Raw genomic sequence first — 15,136 nt, 5'->3', positions numbered from 1 at the left:
CTTCAACTTCTGGGTCTCCAAATTGGGCACATGGCCTGAGGTTGCCCTTTACGCCTTGGAGGTGCTGGCCTTCCATGCAGCCAGTGTATTGTCTGAATGTGTGTTTAGCATGACTGGAGGGTTATATTTCCCAATGCTTTGGGGTGTACCCTAATTTAAAAAAATAAAAATACATTTTAAACCAAAAAGCAGTGTAGGCTACCTCCTCCACCGCCACTTCCATCTACACCGCCACATCCACCGCCTCCTCAACCTCCTACTCCATATGGACCTGGTCCTCCTAGATCAAGATTATTATTTTTTTTACGTATTTTATGTTATTTTAAGTCATTTTCCTATCCACATTTGTTTGCAGAGCACTTGCCATGCTCTTAACCACATTTTGATGCCATTTGCACCCCTCTAGCTCTTTCCATGACATTTTTACAGCCATTTTAGTGCTCAAAAGTTCGGGTCCCTATTGACTTCAATGGGGTTCAGGTTCGGGGTCAAGTTCGGGTCCCGAACTTTAACTTTTTTGTGAAGTTCGGCTGAACCCGTCGAACCCGAACATCCAGGTGTCCACTCAACTCTAGTTATTACTGTAAAATGTTTTTGCTATAATGTAACAGAATGAATGCACCCTGTTTCAAATTATTATGCAAATTCTAGTTAAGTGTCACAAAGATTAAATATTTAGTTTTTCAGTTTAACTCATGGATGGCACTGTGTCTCAGGGCTCTTTTGATCACTGAAAACAATCTCGGACACCTGTGATAATTAGATTGGTAGGTGAGTCCAATTTATGGAAAAACTACTAAAGGAGGGTGTTCCACATTATTAGAGTACCTTTTTTCCAGCAATATGGGGAAGAAAAAGGATCTCTCTGCTGCCGAAAAGAGTGAAATAGTTCAATGCCTTGGACGAGGTATGAAAACATTAGATATTTCACGAAAATGTAAGCGTGATCATCACACTATTAAGAGATTTGTGGCTGATTCAGAGCACAGATGGGTTCGTGCAGATAAAGGCACATTGAGGAAGATTGCTGCCAGATCCATGCATCGGATCAAGAGAGCAGCTGCTATAATACCATTACATAGCAACAAACAGATATTTGAAGCTGCTGGTGCCTCTGGAGTCCCATGGACATCAAGGTGTAGAGTCCTCCAGAGTCTTGCAACTGTGCATAAACCTTCTATTCGGCCACCACTAACCAATGCTCACAAGCAGAAATTGCATTGGGCAGAAAAATACATGAAGACTCATTTTCAAACAGTCCTGTTCACTGTTGAGTGCCGTGCAACCCTGGATGGTTCAGATGGATGGAGTAGTGGATGGTTGTTGAATGGCCACCCTGTTCCAACAAGGCTGCAACGTCAGCATGGCGGTGGTGGTTTTGGGCCAGAATCATGAGAAGAGAGCTGGTCGGCCCCTTTAGGGTCCTCGAAGATGTAAAAATGACCTCTGCAAAGTATGTGGAGTTTCTGACTGACCACTTTCTTCCCTGGTACAGAAGGAAGAACTATGCTTTCTGTAAAAAAATCATCTTCATTCATGACAATGCACCATCTCATGTTGCATAGAATACCTCTGCATCAATGGCTACTAAGGGGATAAAAGGAGAGAAATTCATAGTGTGGCCTCCATTCTTCCTTGACCTCAATCCTATTGAGAACCTTTAGAGCATCCTCAAGCAAAAGATCTATGAGGTATGGGAGGAAGTTTACATCCAAACAGCAGCTCTGGGAGGCTATTCTGACATCTTGCAAACAAATTCAAGTAGAAACTGTCCAAAAACTCACAGGTTCAATGGATGTAAGACTTGTGAAGCTGCTATCAAGTAAGTGGTCCTATGTTAAAATGTAACGTGACCTGTTAAAATGTTAAAAAAGTTAAAATGTTGTCAAAAGTTTGATTGAAATAGCTTTTGATTTCAGTAAATATGCTGCAAACAGAACAAAGGACAATTTTCAGTTCTTTACAACCTATAAAGTGTTTTGAAACTTTCTGTGCGTAATAATTTGGAACAGTGCAACATTGTAAGTTTTTTATGTAAAAAAAAAAAATACTGTTATCATTAGGAGGTTTGTTCAATAAAATTTGAATTGTTCTCTTAATAGTTGATAACATGAGAATTATTCTGACTGTTATTTACATCAATTATTTAGGTAAATGAAAAAACTATAATTTGCATAATAATTTGGAACAGGGTAAAAGGTCATGTTCAAATCTCCATTTTGTTTTCTGATCTTATGATTTCATGTATTATAGGTATAGAACCACTATGATCTAAAATAATCCATAATCCCTAGTTCTATTGTTTGTATGTATAAGGCAGCATTCACACGAACGTGGTTTGGTTCCGCATCCAAACCGCATTTTTTACAGCTCGGATGTTGACCCATTCACTTCAATGGGGCCTCAAAAGATGCGGACAGTACTTTGTGTGCTGTCCGCATCCATTGTTCTGTTCCATGGCCCGCAAAAATTATAGATCATGTCCTATTCTTGTCCATTTTGCAGACAAGAATAGGCATTTCTATAATGGGCAGCCCATTCTGTTTCAAAAAATTGCAGAACGCACACGGGTGGCATCCATGTTTAGCGGATCCACAGTGTGTTCATGTGAATGTGCCCTAATAGTGTGCTGCCATACCTGTTTTGTATTACATGTTACTTGCTGTCTGCATGTTAGCTTTATGGATTTGCACCTGTGGCTTTGGATCCAAATTTTCTTCCAGTTCTTCAATCCATCAGAAGAACAGAAAAATAATTAAAAATAGTTATTTTGAGCATCCATTGTGCTTACTTTGCATCTGTTTGTGTCAGTTCCATCAGAGATGCTTTTTTTTAAAGGAGAAAGAGTCCTGCAATGAAGACTTTTTCTCCCCCTCAAAAATAGAAGATATCCCACAGAACTGACACAAACAGATTGAAAATAGGCACAACAGACAAAATAAAGGATCTTATTTCTAGTGTTGAGCGCGAATATTCGAATTACGAATTTCGAATATAGTGCTATATATATTCGTTATATCGAATATTCGTCATTTTTTTTCCATCTGATGTCAGTATTTCTCCCTACTTAAGTTGTTTATGGGCCAATGACTCATTTGCCCACAAGCAAGAAGCAGGGAGGAATCATTTTTTCAGATGAAAAAAATAACTAATATTCTAAAAACGAATATATCGTGCTATATTCAATATAGTGCTATATATTCGTTTTTTAGAATTTTCGTCATTCTTTTTCCATCTGAAGTCATGATTCCTCCCTGCTTAAGTTGCTTGTGGGCCAATGACTGTTCACTTCAGATGGAAAAAAATGATAAATATTCTAAAAAACTAATAAATATAGCACTATATTCTATAGTGCTATATATTTGTTTTTGACTCACTTCGCATTACTCGATTTTGACATTGCAGATTTTTCGGAATTATGAAAATAATCTTACACAATTTTTACATTGCAGATTTAATCTCGAATATGAATATTCACGAATATATGATAAATATTCTACCACATATTCGCAATATATCGCAAATTCGAATATTGCCCCTGCCGTTCATCACTACTTATTTATTGATTTGTTTTTCTGTTCTTTTGACAGATCAGATAAACGTAAAACGTAATGGTGGTGTAAATGTAGCCTGGTTTTTAGAAGCAAAAATGTGCAGTTTCTCAGCATTTTTAGTAGAATGGTAATAGATACTGACAATAAGCATATTAACTGTAGAAACTTAAAAAAAAGCTGTGTATACAGAAAAAAGAGATTCCTTTTCTTGAAGAGGGTTTTGTATTAAACACACAACTGGGTGATCATCCCTTCACTCACTTTCTCTAAAGCTGTCCCTGATCAAATTCTATCCAATTATATCTTCTTATTCTCTCCCTATACTCTGCTTTTAGTGTTCCTATAACATGACATTAGTGGATTGTGTCTCTAAGAGCGTTTTGTCAGATGCTGTCACATAACATCCTTCTAGCTCAAAAGCTAAAGACAGAATGGGGATTTTATTGTCTTAGCATAAGTAACTGCCTGCCCATTGCCCCCTGATTGATGGATCCATGCTGTCCATCAGCCTGTGAGCCAATCATGGCAAGCCATCCCCCTTTCACTTACTCTCAGTACCATGTAATCCTTAATCTTCTTCCTCACTCGTGGTTTTCCCTGCCATTATTCACAGTAAAATGGTGTGGGCACCATTTTTGTGTGATTTGCCCAAACAAATCACAAAAGCTTCAGATTTGTTTGGCCACCAAATTTTTGTGAAATTTGCAATAAATCATTTACATGGATTTATTGATTTGCTCATTTCTATCCTACTTCTCTTTCTTTTCATACCTGGTTTTGGCTTCAAAAATCTTTAAGAAAACCTGATCAAAACGTGAACATGTACAGGCAGCCTAATTGGTTTCTCCTATATTTCCAGGTGTCCTTTCTCACCCCTGTTGCCAGCTGTTTATGTTTGTCACTGTGCCCTATGCTCCCTCCCTCCAGCATTCTGGTCCCATGCTGATATATTCTACGGGTAGCTATCTTCATTACCTGTATTTAAGATTTAGTTCTGCTCCATTATGGTGCATGTGCTCTCCCTGGCCCTTAAATGACCAGTGTGAATGTGACAACAACTGTCCCCAGCCAATGGCAGCCTTCTGTAGGTTATTTAAGATGCCTTCCCTATTAAAAAGTGCCTTGGTATTAAAGTCTTAGCTTGTCTAGTCTTGCAAAGGTGCAATGACTCCTCAACCTTTGTTTATCAGATTGCCTTTTATGAATATTGTCTTTATACTGCCTGTCCTGTCTTTATGCTCAATTGAATAAACTCTGCCTGCCCCAACTCACTTTGTTCTCATCTGTCCCTTCGGTGCCTCCAGACAGCTATCACTAAACACATACTACTTTAAGAAATATATAATGGAGAACCGGCACTCTACATCTATCAAGGTGCTAAAGAAGCAATATACACAGGTGATGGTAAAAAATATATATTTATTTTTAGAAGGGTAGGTTTGGGGGTGGGGAGTAGGAGTAAATGTTCTGAAATTATAGAGGTACTGAGAAAAATTAAGTACACAAGAAAAAATGTTGATTTGCAATATGCGGCAGTGGGGATGCAGATGCACAGTAAAAAATGTTTGTGGAGGGTATGACAATGCTGTGATTGTCTAGTGGTGGTTACCCCCTTTCAATTGGTAGCTATGTCCATTAGTTGTGTAATCCGTTAAAAAATACCACGTGGACAAGGTAATGTAAGAAGTATAAAATATATAAAATATATAATATGGGTAGAACAATAAAAAGCAAGGAGTATCCAGTGAAGAATATACGAAAAAAATATAAAAAATATATATATAAAAATATATGCGAAAAAAAGTAAGTGGTATATCAGTCGGGTGCTGTGCTTCAGTGTGGCGTCCCACACATTTGGTGAAGACTGCACCCTGACTGTTTTACCTTCTTTGTGGGGTATGGATCTCCTGGCTGTTGGAGCAGCCTTACAGCGCTCAGCGGTGTCTGTTTCCCGGTCTTCTCGGCGTGCCGCGTGTGTGTGACGTCACTTCTCAGGCGACTCGCGTCTCGCGTGTCTTTGCCGGGTGCAGTGTTGGGATCTTCGCTGGTGATGTATTTTCGATCCAGGGGATTTGAATGTGGTCGGTGGTGTGGAAGCGCTTCCAAAGTGAGATTCTTGGCAGGTTTCTAGAGGGGAGTCACCAGACGCGTTTCGAAGGACTGAGCTGCCTTCTTCATCAGTGGTAGCTATTTTCTTCAAAGTAAAACTACTGTGATTGAAAACTGGCAAAGAGTTACATTAAAAAAGTAAGAGATATCATTAATTAATCATCCACAAGATAATCGATCATAAGCTAATGTTAATTACATCCCAAAATTAGCATATAAGCTATGCCCCTTAATTTGGTCAATTTAACAGTATAAATAATCCATTAATTAAATATTTTTTATTTTCCATTTCATTAAATTTCTGAGTTGAAACGTTTTCCAGGGAGAATGGTGACCCTAAGCAGTGATCCATCATAGCCAATGATTACCTGCAGGATCTCCTGCATTTATGACATGTTAAGCTGGGCAGGTAATGCAGAGCAGAGGGGACTGGGGAGGCAAGGGAACAGCAGCAGTGGGAGATCAGTGGAGGTGAGTAAAGCTTCTTTGTTGTTTAACATGTTTGGCCTATTTTTTTAAATTCACAAATGGAAAACCACTTTAATTGAAAAAAGAAGGGCCCCAGTATGTCCATTTTAATATGTGTAGCATTTTTTTTTTTACTATGCCTGAACTAGTAAAATACCACTTGTCTGTTAATGATAATTGGTCAGGTGGCACTATCACCATTCTAGTATTATATTTATCATAATGATAATTGAATTCACTCAGATTGTCCAGATTTAATGGTTATGAGTTTTTAAATATTGGGCTAATAATATACACTGGTTGATATGACAAGCTACCATAGTACAGTAAACCATTATAGAAATTAACCATAGAACTCTCTGTTCTTTAATATTGCTGTCTAGGGCCATGGTCACTTTAGATACGATGATATACCTAAATAGCCATTTTCGGCCCTTAAAACCTCTCTTTGGTAGAATTATGGTAGCTTTGACTTTTAGACCACTGCTTTTCTCCATTAGCAATATGGGAGAGGGATTATTAATCGAAGACTGAGTTTTTGTCTTTACTAGAAGCACTGGCTATTTAAATAAAGTTAGGGAGTAGCTACCCGGTCTTGCCATGATCATGCATGGTTTTCAGGCCACGGAGCTGAGCTTCCTATAAGCCCATGCTTATTAAATACTGAAATTTGATAAAAGACAATCATATTTTTGGTGGGTTCAAGATTTTCTTTATATACTGTCTCTGTGAGAACTGCAACTGTGAATGCATTTCCTGACTATGGAGAATAGCGCTAGAAGTTAGTACAATTTTATGGACCCTCACCAACCCCATGTGGAACCAAAAAAAGACTGAAAAGTAAAACAAAAAAAAAATAAAGATGTATTTAAAATATCTTTGGTATAAAACATTTTAGCAAAAAAAAAGCTATTTAAATTAAAATCTTACAGAGATATTTTTATTTAATACACAGGAGTTCCATAAAACATTATTGAACTCAAGCTGTTCTCATTTTGCTACATTTTGCTCAGGTCTCTATATCTGAATAGCTTAAAACATATTAGATTTTTTGGTCCACAGAGATTAAATACACCATATTATTCTACATTATTATATTTTATTAAAGGGAATTGGATATAGAAAAGCATGAGGAAGAAATATAAATGGCATGAAAGACTTCTTATTTTCTTTGATGGAAACGAGTGCTATTGTTATTTATAGAAAACATATTAGCAAGTAAATCTTGGGGGCAATAAAAACATAAAATTCATTTTAGCACTGTTCTTAAACTGATGTAGGAAAAATCTGTTTGCATTGTACCTGTGGTATATATCAATTTTGAGTGATTCACATCTTTTTCATCTTTATCAATCAATCTCTTTATTACTTGCCTAAATCACCTTGGACTGATACTAGGATTTATTTTTTTCCCCAAAATATTCAGCATTTGTGTCAAAAAGGACAAATGCTAGATCACTGCTTCAATTTATCCTATACTGATAAGAACTATTGCAATGCAGACACATATCACTTAAAATATATTTCACATAAATCTTTTCATAGTGGTAAACTTAGAAAATTATGGAAGCGTTTTTGTGGCATATATTGCTCGAATGTCCTTCAAATGCTATTGGTTTAGTTACAAAGCAATAAAGAAATGCAATAAGTAAAATAAGTTGGCTTATGGTGTTTATTCTAACTACAAGTTCTTTAACATTCTTTTTCACTTTTTTATTTTATTTTTTACTTTACACTCATTCACTAGCTAGTCACTATTATAATGTGATAACTTGTTCTGTTTATACTTTGTTTTTTTTTCACTCACTTCAGTGGTACTAAGGTGCAGTACTCCAGGATGGTTTTTACACTTTAAATGGAGCTTTGCTTCAGCTCCATTCACAATATTCGTTCCAACACAAGGATTTCAGTGAGCAGCTGATCAGTGGGGGTGCAGAGTATCAGACCTTCACCAATCGGATATTAATGACCCATCCTAAGTAGAGATGGCCTTGCGGTTCACTCAGCAGTTGTTTTGCGGCAAATTTTGAGCGTTCGGGATTCACCGAACATGCGAACATATGGCAATGTCCGCCGGCGCCATATGGGACAGGACAGCCAATTGAGATGTTTCAGCACATGGACACACCCCCACCCTATAAAAGAACCCGATTTGGCAGCCATTTTACATTCTGTGTTTTGCCAGAGTATGAAGAGGTTGTTTTGTGGAGCAGGGACAGGCTGTTAGGGACACCAAATGCTAGCTAATAGGGCCATAAAAGTCCTTTTAAGGACAGGTATAGGTGTGCTATTGATAGGTGTGATATACTGAGGGGTGTGATATACTTATAATATACTTTTTAACATAGAAAGTATATTATAGTGCATTTGTATTGTGCACCAGTTGGTGCGGTTCTGCTGCGATACCGCAGCTAAATAGACGAACAAACAATATTGGAAGAACTAATTGCAATGGGTGTGATATACCTGTTGCCCCCAAAAAATGATTGAGGAATGTGATATACATTATTCCACAAAATACTGATTGAGGGCTACAATATACCTGTTGCCCCAAATAAACAGGGTGGTGTGATATAACCGTTAGTGAGAAAAAATTTTTTTGGAGGGCTGTCATATACCTGCTTCCACCAAATATTGATTGAGGGCTGCGATATACCTTCTTCCACAAAATACTGATTAAGGGGTTCGATATAACTGTTTCCACCAAATATTGATTGAGGGGTGCGATATACCTGCTTCCACAAAATACTGATTAAGGGGTTTGATATACCTGTTTCCACCAAATATTGAATGAAGCCTACGATATATCTGCTTCCACAAAATACTGATTAAGGTGATTGCTATACCTGCTTCCACAAAATACTGATTGAGGGCTCCAATATACCAGGTTCCACAAAATACTGATTAAAAGGTTTGATATACAGTGGGGGAAATAATTATTTGACCCCTCACTGATTTTGTAAGTTTGTCCAATGACAAAGAAATGAAAAGTCTCAGAACAGTATCATTTCAATGGTAGGTTTATTGTAACAGTGGCAGATAGCACATCAAAAGGAAAATCGAAAAAATAACTTTAAATAAAAGATAGCAACTGATTTGCATTTCATTGAGTGAAATAAGTATTTGAACCCTCTAACAAAAAAAGACTTAATACTTGGTGGAAAAACCCTTGTTTGCAAGCACAGAGGTCAAACGTTTCTTGTAATTGATGACCAAGTTTGCGCACATTTTAGGAGGAATGTTGGTCCACTCCTCTTTGCAGATCATCTCTAAATCCCTAAGGTTTCGAGGCTGTCTCTGTGCAACTCTGAGCTTGAGCTCCCTCCATAGGTTTTCGATTGGATTAAGGTCCGGAGACTGACTAGGCCACTCCATGACCTTAACGTGCTTCTTCTTGAGCCACTCCTTTGTTGCCTTTGCTGTATGTTTTGGGTCATTGTCGTGCTGGAACACCCATCCACGACCCATTTTCAGTTTCCTGGCAGAGGGAAGGAGGTTGTCGCTCAGGATTTCACGATACATGGCTCCGTCCATTTTCCCGTTTATGCGAATAAGTTGTCCTGTGCCCTTAGCAGAAAAACACCCCCAAAGCAAAATGTTTCCACCCCCATGCTTGACGGTGGGGACGGTGTTTTGGGGGTCATAGGCAGCATTTTTCTTCCTCCAAACACAGCGAGTTGAGTTAATGCCAAAGAGCTCTATTTTGGTCTCATCAGACCACAGCACCTTCTCCCAGTCACTCTCTGAATCATTCAGGTGTTCATTGGCAAACTTCAGACGGGCCTGCACATGTGCCTTCCTGAGCAGGGGGACCTTGCGAGCCCTGCAGGATTTTAATCCATTGCGGTGTAATGTGTTTCCAATGGTTTTCTTGGTGACTGTGGTCCCTGCTAATTTGAGGTCATTAACTAACTCCTCCCGTGTAGTTCTAGGATGCTTTTTCACCTTTCTCAGAACCATTGACACCCCACGAGGTGAGATCTTGCGTGGAGCCCCAGAGCGAGGTCGATTGATGGTCATTTTGTGCTCCTTCCATTTTCGAACAATCGCACCAACAGTTGTCACCTTCTCTCCCAGCTTCTTGCTAATGGTTTTGTAGCCCATTCCAGCCTAGTGCAGGTCTACAATTTTGTCTCTGACATCCTTGGACAGCTCTTTGGTCTTTCCCATGTTGGAGAGTTTGGAGTCTGCTTGATTGATTGATTCTGTGGACAGGTGTCTTTTATACAGGTGACTAGTTAAGACAGGTGTCCTTAATGAGGGTGACTAATTGAGTAGAAGTGTCTAACCACTCTGTGGGAGCCAGAACTCTTAATGGTTGGTAGGGGTTCAAATACTTATTTCACTCAATGAAATGCAAATCAGTTGCTATCTTTTATTTAAAGTTATTTTTTCGATTTTCCTTTTGATGTGCTATCTGCCACTGTTACAATAAACCTACCATTGAAATGATACTGTTCTGAGACTTTTCATTTCTTTGTCATTGGACAAACTTACAAAATCAGTGAGGGGTCAAATAATTATTTCCCCCACTGTACCTGTTTCTACCAAATATTGATTGGGGGGTGCGATAAACCAGCTTTCACAAAATACCGATTAAGGTGTTTGATATACCTGCTTCCACAAAATACTGATTGAGGGCTACGATATACCTGCTTCCACAAAATATTGATTAAGAGGTTCGATATACCTGCTTCCACCGAATACTGATTGAGGTCTACGCTATACCTGTTTCCACAAAATAATGATTAACCGCCTCCGGACCGCCTAACGCAGGATCGCGTTCCGGAGGCGGCTCACCCAGGCAGAGTCACGCATCTATGCGTCATCTCGCGAGACGCGAGATTTCCTGTGAACGCGCGCACACAAGCGCGCTCGTTCACAGGAACCGAAGGTAAGCGAGTGGATCTGCAGCCTGCCAGCGGCGATCGTTCGCTGGCAGGCTGTAGATGCGATTTTTTTTTTAACCCCTAACAGGTACAGTACAGACCAAAAGTTTGGACACACCTTCTCATTCAAAGAGTTTTCTTTATTTTCATGACTATGAAGGCATCAAAACTATGAATTAACACATGTGGAATTATATACATAACAAACAAGTGTGAAACAACAGAAAATATGTCATATTCTAGGTTCTTCAAAGTAGCCACCTTTTGCTTTGATTACTGCTTTGCACACTCTTGGCATTCTCTTGATGAGCTTCAAGAGGTAGTCCCCTGAAATGGTCTTCCAACAGTCTTGAAGGAGTTCCCAGAGATGCTTAGCACTTGTTGGCCCTTTTGCCTTCACTCTGCGGTCCAGCTCACCCCAAACCATCTCGATTGGGTTCAGGTCCGGTGACAGGTCCTTCTTCTGAGTACGGTGATACCAGATGTGTGACACTTTTTTGCAGCCTAGGTGGGCAAATGGGCGCACATTCCAAAGAGCACCTTTAGGATTTCACAGGGCATTTTTTACACATTTTGATTTTAAACTACTTGCCACACATTAGGGCCCCTAAAATGCCAGGGCAGTATAACTACCCCACAAGTGACCCCATTTTGGAAAGAAGACACCACAAGGTATTCCGTGAGGAGCATGGTGAGTTCCTAGAATTTTTTAATTTTTGTCACAAGTTAGCGGAAAATGATGATTTTTTTTTTCTTACAAAGTCTCATATTCCACTAACTTGGTTTGTCAGTGGCAAGTTAATATATCTCTGGCACACAGTGTCAGTGCCAAGATACATCTGACCACAGACACGTGGTCTAGCAAACACGGGCAGGGAAGGTACATCACTTTTAATGCCCACTGGGTAACCTTCTGATGGCCATCAAGCATGTAACCCGTGGCACCGTGTGGATTTGGTGTTACTGCTACGGATTGCATGCAGACCTGCCTCTTCTTCTCCTCCTCCTCCTACTCCATCCTCTGTCTCCTCCTTGGCTGATTCCTCCTTTTCCACTGCTACCGCTTCTTCCGCTGCACCCCCCCCCAAGCTCCCCAGAACCTATTTGACGTGCCAGGTGGGACGTTGCCATTATATGCTGTGGCTTTTGTGCCTGGAAGCCAAGAGCCACACCGGTTCTGCACTGCTTTCAGCTCTGCGGTCACAGGAGATCAGTGGCTAACCCCAATCAATTTGACAGTTGGTAAAGTGGTGTGCGACAACTGTGCCAATATGCTGAGCGCGCTAAAACAGGGCAAAATGACACACGTGCCGTGCATGGCACATGTCCTGAACTTAGTTGTGCAGTGATTCGTTGCCAAATACCCTGGGGTCCAGGACATCTTGCGGCTGGCCAGGAAAATCTCTGGCCATTTTAGAAGATCTTACAGCGGTGAAACCACTTGCCCATCAGACGTCTGATTTGTGACAGCCAGACGCGCTGGAACTCCATCTTGTATATGCTTGATAGGCTGCTCCAACAGCAACATGCCGTTAATGACTACCTGTACGAACTCTGCAGCAGGACAGGTTCTGGGTAGCTTGGTTTCTTTTCACCGCACCAGTGGCTGCTCATGCGCGACGCATGCAGACTTCTGTGGCCATTTGATGAGATCACCAAACTGATCAGTCGCAGCCAGGGCGCCATCAGTGACATCGTACCTTACGCCTTCTTTCTGGAGCATGCATTGCGTCGTGTCATTGATCAAGCCATCGAGGAGCAGGACCTGGAAGATGAGAAAGTCGCAATGCTGAATAAATTTCCAGGGGGGATATTCCATCTAAGACAAGTGTGCAGGAGTCTGAAGAGGAGTCAGAGGAGGATAGTGACTTGGGGGAGGAGTAGGAGGAGCAAGAAGAGCAGGCTTTGAGGGGGATTTTTAACTTTTCGCGGATCATTGGTGTTGCCCGTTGCTGGGGGGAGACCGAGGACGATATTCTCCTGGGCGATGAGCAGGAGCCAGGGCGCTTCATTGCTTCCAATTTAGTGCAAATGGGAGCCTTCATGCTGCAGTGTTTGAAGAGTTACCCCCATATAAAAAGCATAATGGGCAAGCACCAGTACTGGGTGGCAATGTACTTAGACCCCCGGTACAAAATGGTAGACATGTTACCAGCATCACAGAGGGATGTCAGAATGCAGCATTTCCAGGCTGCAAGAAGAGGGTGGTTTAAAAATGTGTTGGTCACTTCAGATATGAGATCATTCTTGCAACCAACCCAGCGACAGCTGCCCTCCGGATCCATTCTCAGGGAACGCCTAGACCAACAAGTGTCCGACTACATCGGGTTAACGGCTGATGTGGACGCTCTGAGAAGCAAGGAACCCCTGGACTACTGGGTGTGCAGGCTTGACCTGTGGCCAGAGCTGGCAGAATTTGCCATGGAACTCTTGGTTTGCCCTTTGTCGAGTGTCCTGTCTGAAAGGATGTTCAGCGCAGCAGGGGGGGATCGTGAACGATAAGCACACTCGCCTAGCTGACGACCACGTGTAATTGAATTTTCTCATGCCAGCCCACACATATCCACCACTAGCCAGAAATAAGAATGGTCCTTGTTTTATGTATATACAGCGGCATAAAAGGCCTTTTATGTCAGGTGAATGTCTTATTTTTAGGGCCTTTACGCCAGTGGCCTACAGTAAAAAAATTATCCAGTGACCACCTAATGTACCTCCAGCCACATCATCACAAGTTCTTTTCTGTAAGGTGAATGCCTAATTTTTGGGGCCTTTACTGGCCTATAGTAAACTTTTTAGTCAGTGACTGAATAATCTACCTCCAGCCACATCATCACAAGTTCTTTTGTGTCAGTTTAATACCTAATTTCTGGGGCCTGTACTGCAGTGGCCTACAGTAAAATTTTCATCCAGTGACCGCCTATTGCAAATCCAGCCACATCATCACAAGTTCTTTTCTGTCAGGTGAATGCCAAATTTTTGGGGTCTGTACTGGACTACAGTAAAAAAAAATTATCCAGTGACCGCCTAATGTACCTCCAGCCACATCATCACAAGTCCTTTTTTGTCAGGTGAATGCCAAATTTTTGGGGCCTGTACTGACCTACAGTAACATTTTTATCCAGTGACCACCTAATGAACCTCCAGCCACATAATCACAAGTCCTTTTTTGTCAGGTGAATGCCTAATTTTTGGGGCCTGTACTCCAGTGGCCTACAGTAAAATTTGTATCCAGTGACCGCCTAATGTACCTCCAGCCACATCATCAGAAGTTCTTTTCTGTCAGGTGAATGCCTAATTTTTGGGGCCTGTACTAGCCTACAGTAAAATTTTTATCCAGTGACCGATGCTAGAGCTGTTTATGTCATGCACTGCAGGCACAAAGCTTGTGCATAAAGATCAGTTTATTTCTGTGTATAAACCAGCTTTTTTCCTCAAAAAACTAAATCTACAGTTCATGTACAAAGTGTTTTATACTACAAGAAAATTTAGACTAGAACCTTCAGAAATCACAGGTGCATATCAATGAAGCAAGCATGATTATAAAAAAAATGGCTGCCCGCCATTATACATACAAACAATAGAGCGAAGAAATGGGGATCATTCTAAATAAAAGTGTTACAATACCTACTATAAATGAGTCAATGGAAGCTCTTAGCGCACATATTTGATCACACATGTGTTGGTCCCATCTACCAGGCGTCAAGGTGGTTTCCGCAGATGGGTCCCTAGTACTAGTATACTGCCTCTATTTGGACTTACCTAAGCCTACAATATTCAGGGCAGTGTAGGAACCAGCTACATACGTACTCTGCTCAGAAGCCCCAGGTAGATGGGCGTTGTTCAGTCTAAAAGAGGCGCTACCCTTAATTAATACTACAAGAAAAATTAGACTAGAACCTTCAGAAATCACAGGTGCATATTCATGAAGAAAGCATGATTATAAAAAGAAAATTGTGGCACACCATTATACATACAAACAATAGAGCTAAGAAATGGGGATCATTCTAAATAAAAGTTGTACAATACCTACTATAAATGAGTCAATGGAAGCTCTTAGCGCACATATTTGATCAAACGTGTGTCGGGCCCATCTACCAGGCGTCAAGGTGGCTTCCG

Source organism: Bufo bufo, chromosome 3, assembly GCF_905171765.1.
Source record: "Bufo bufo chromosome 3, aBufBuf1.1, whole genome shotgun sequence".
NCBI lineage: Eukaryota > Metazoa > Chordata > Amphibia > Anura > Bufonidae > Bufo > Bufo bufo.
Note: the sequence above shows the minus strand (reverse complement) of the source record.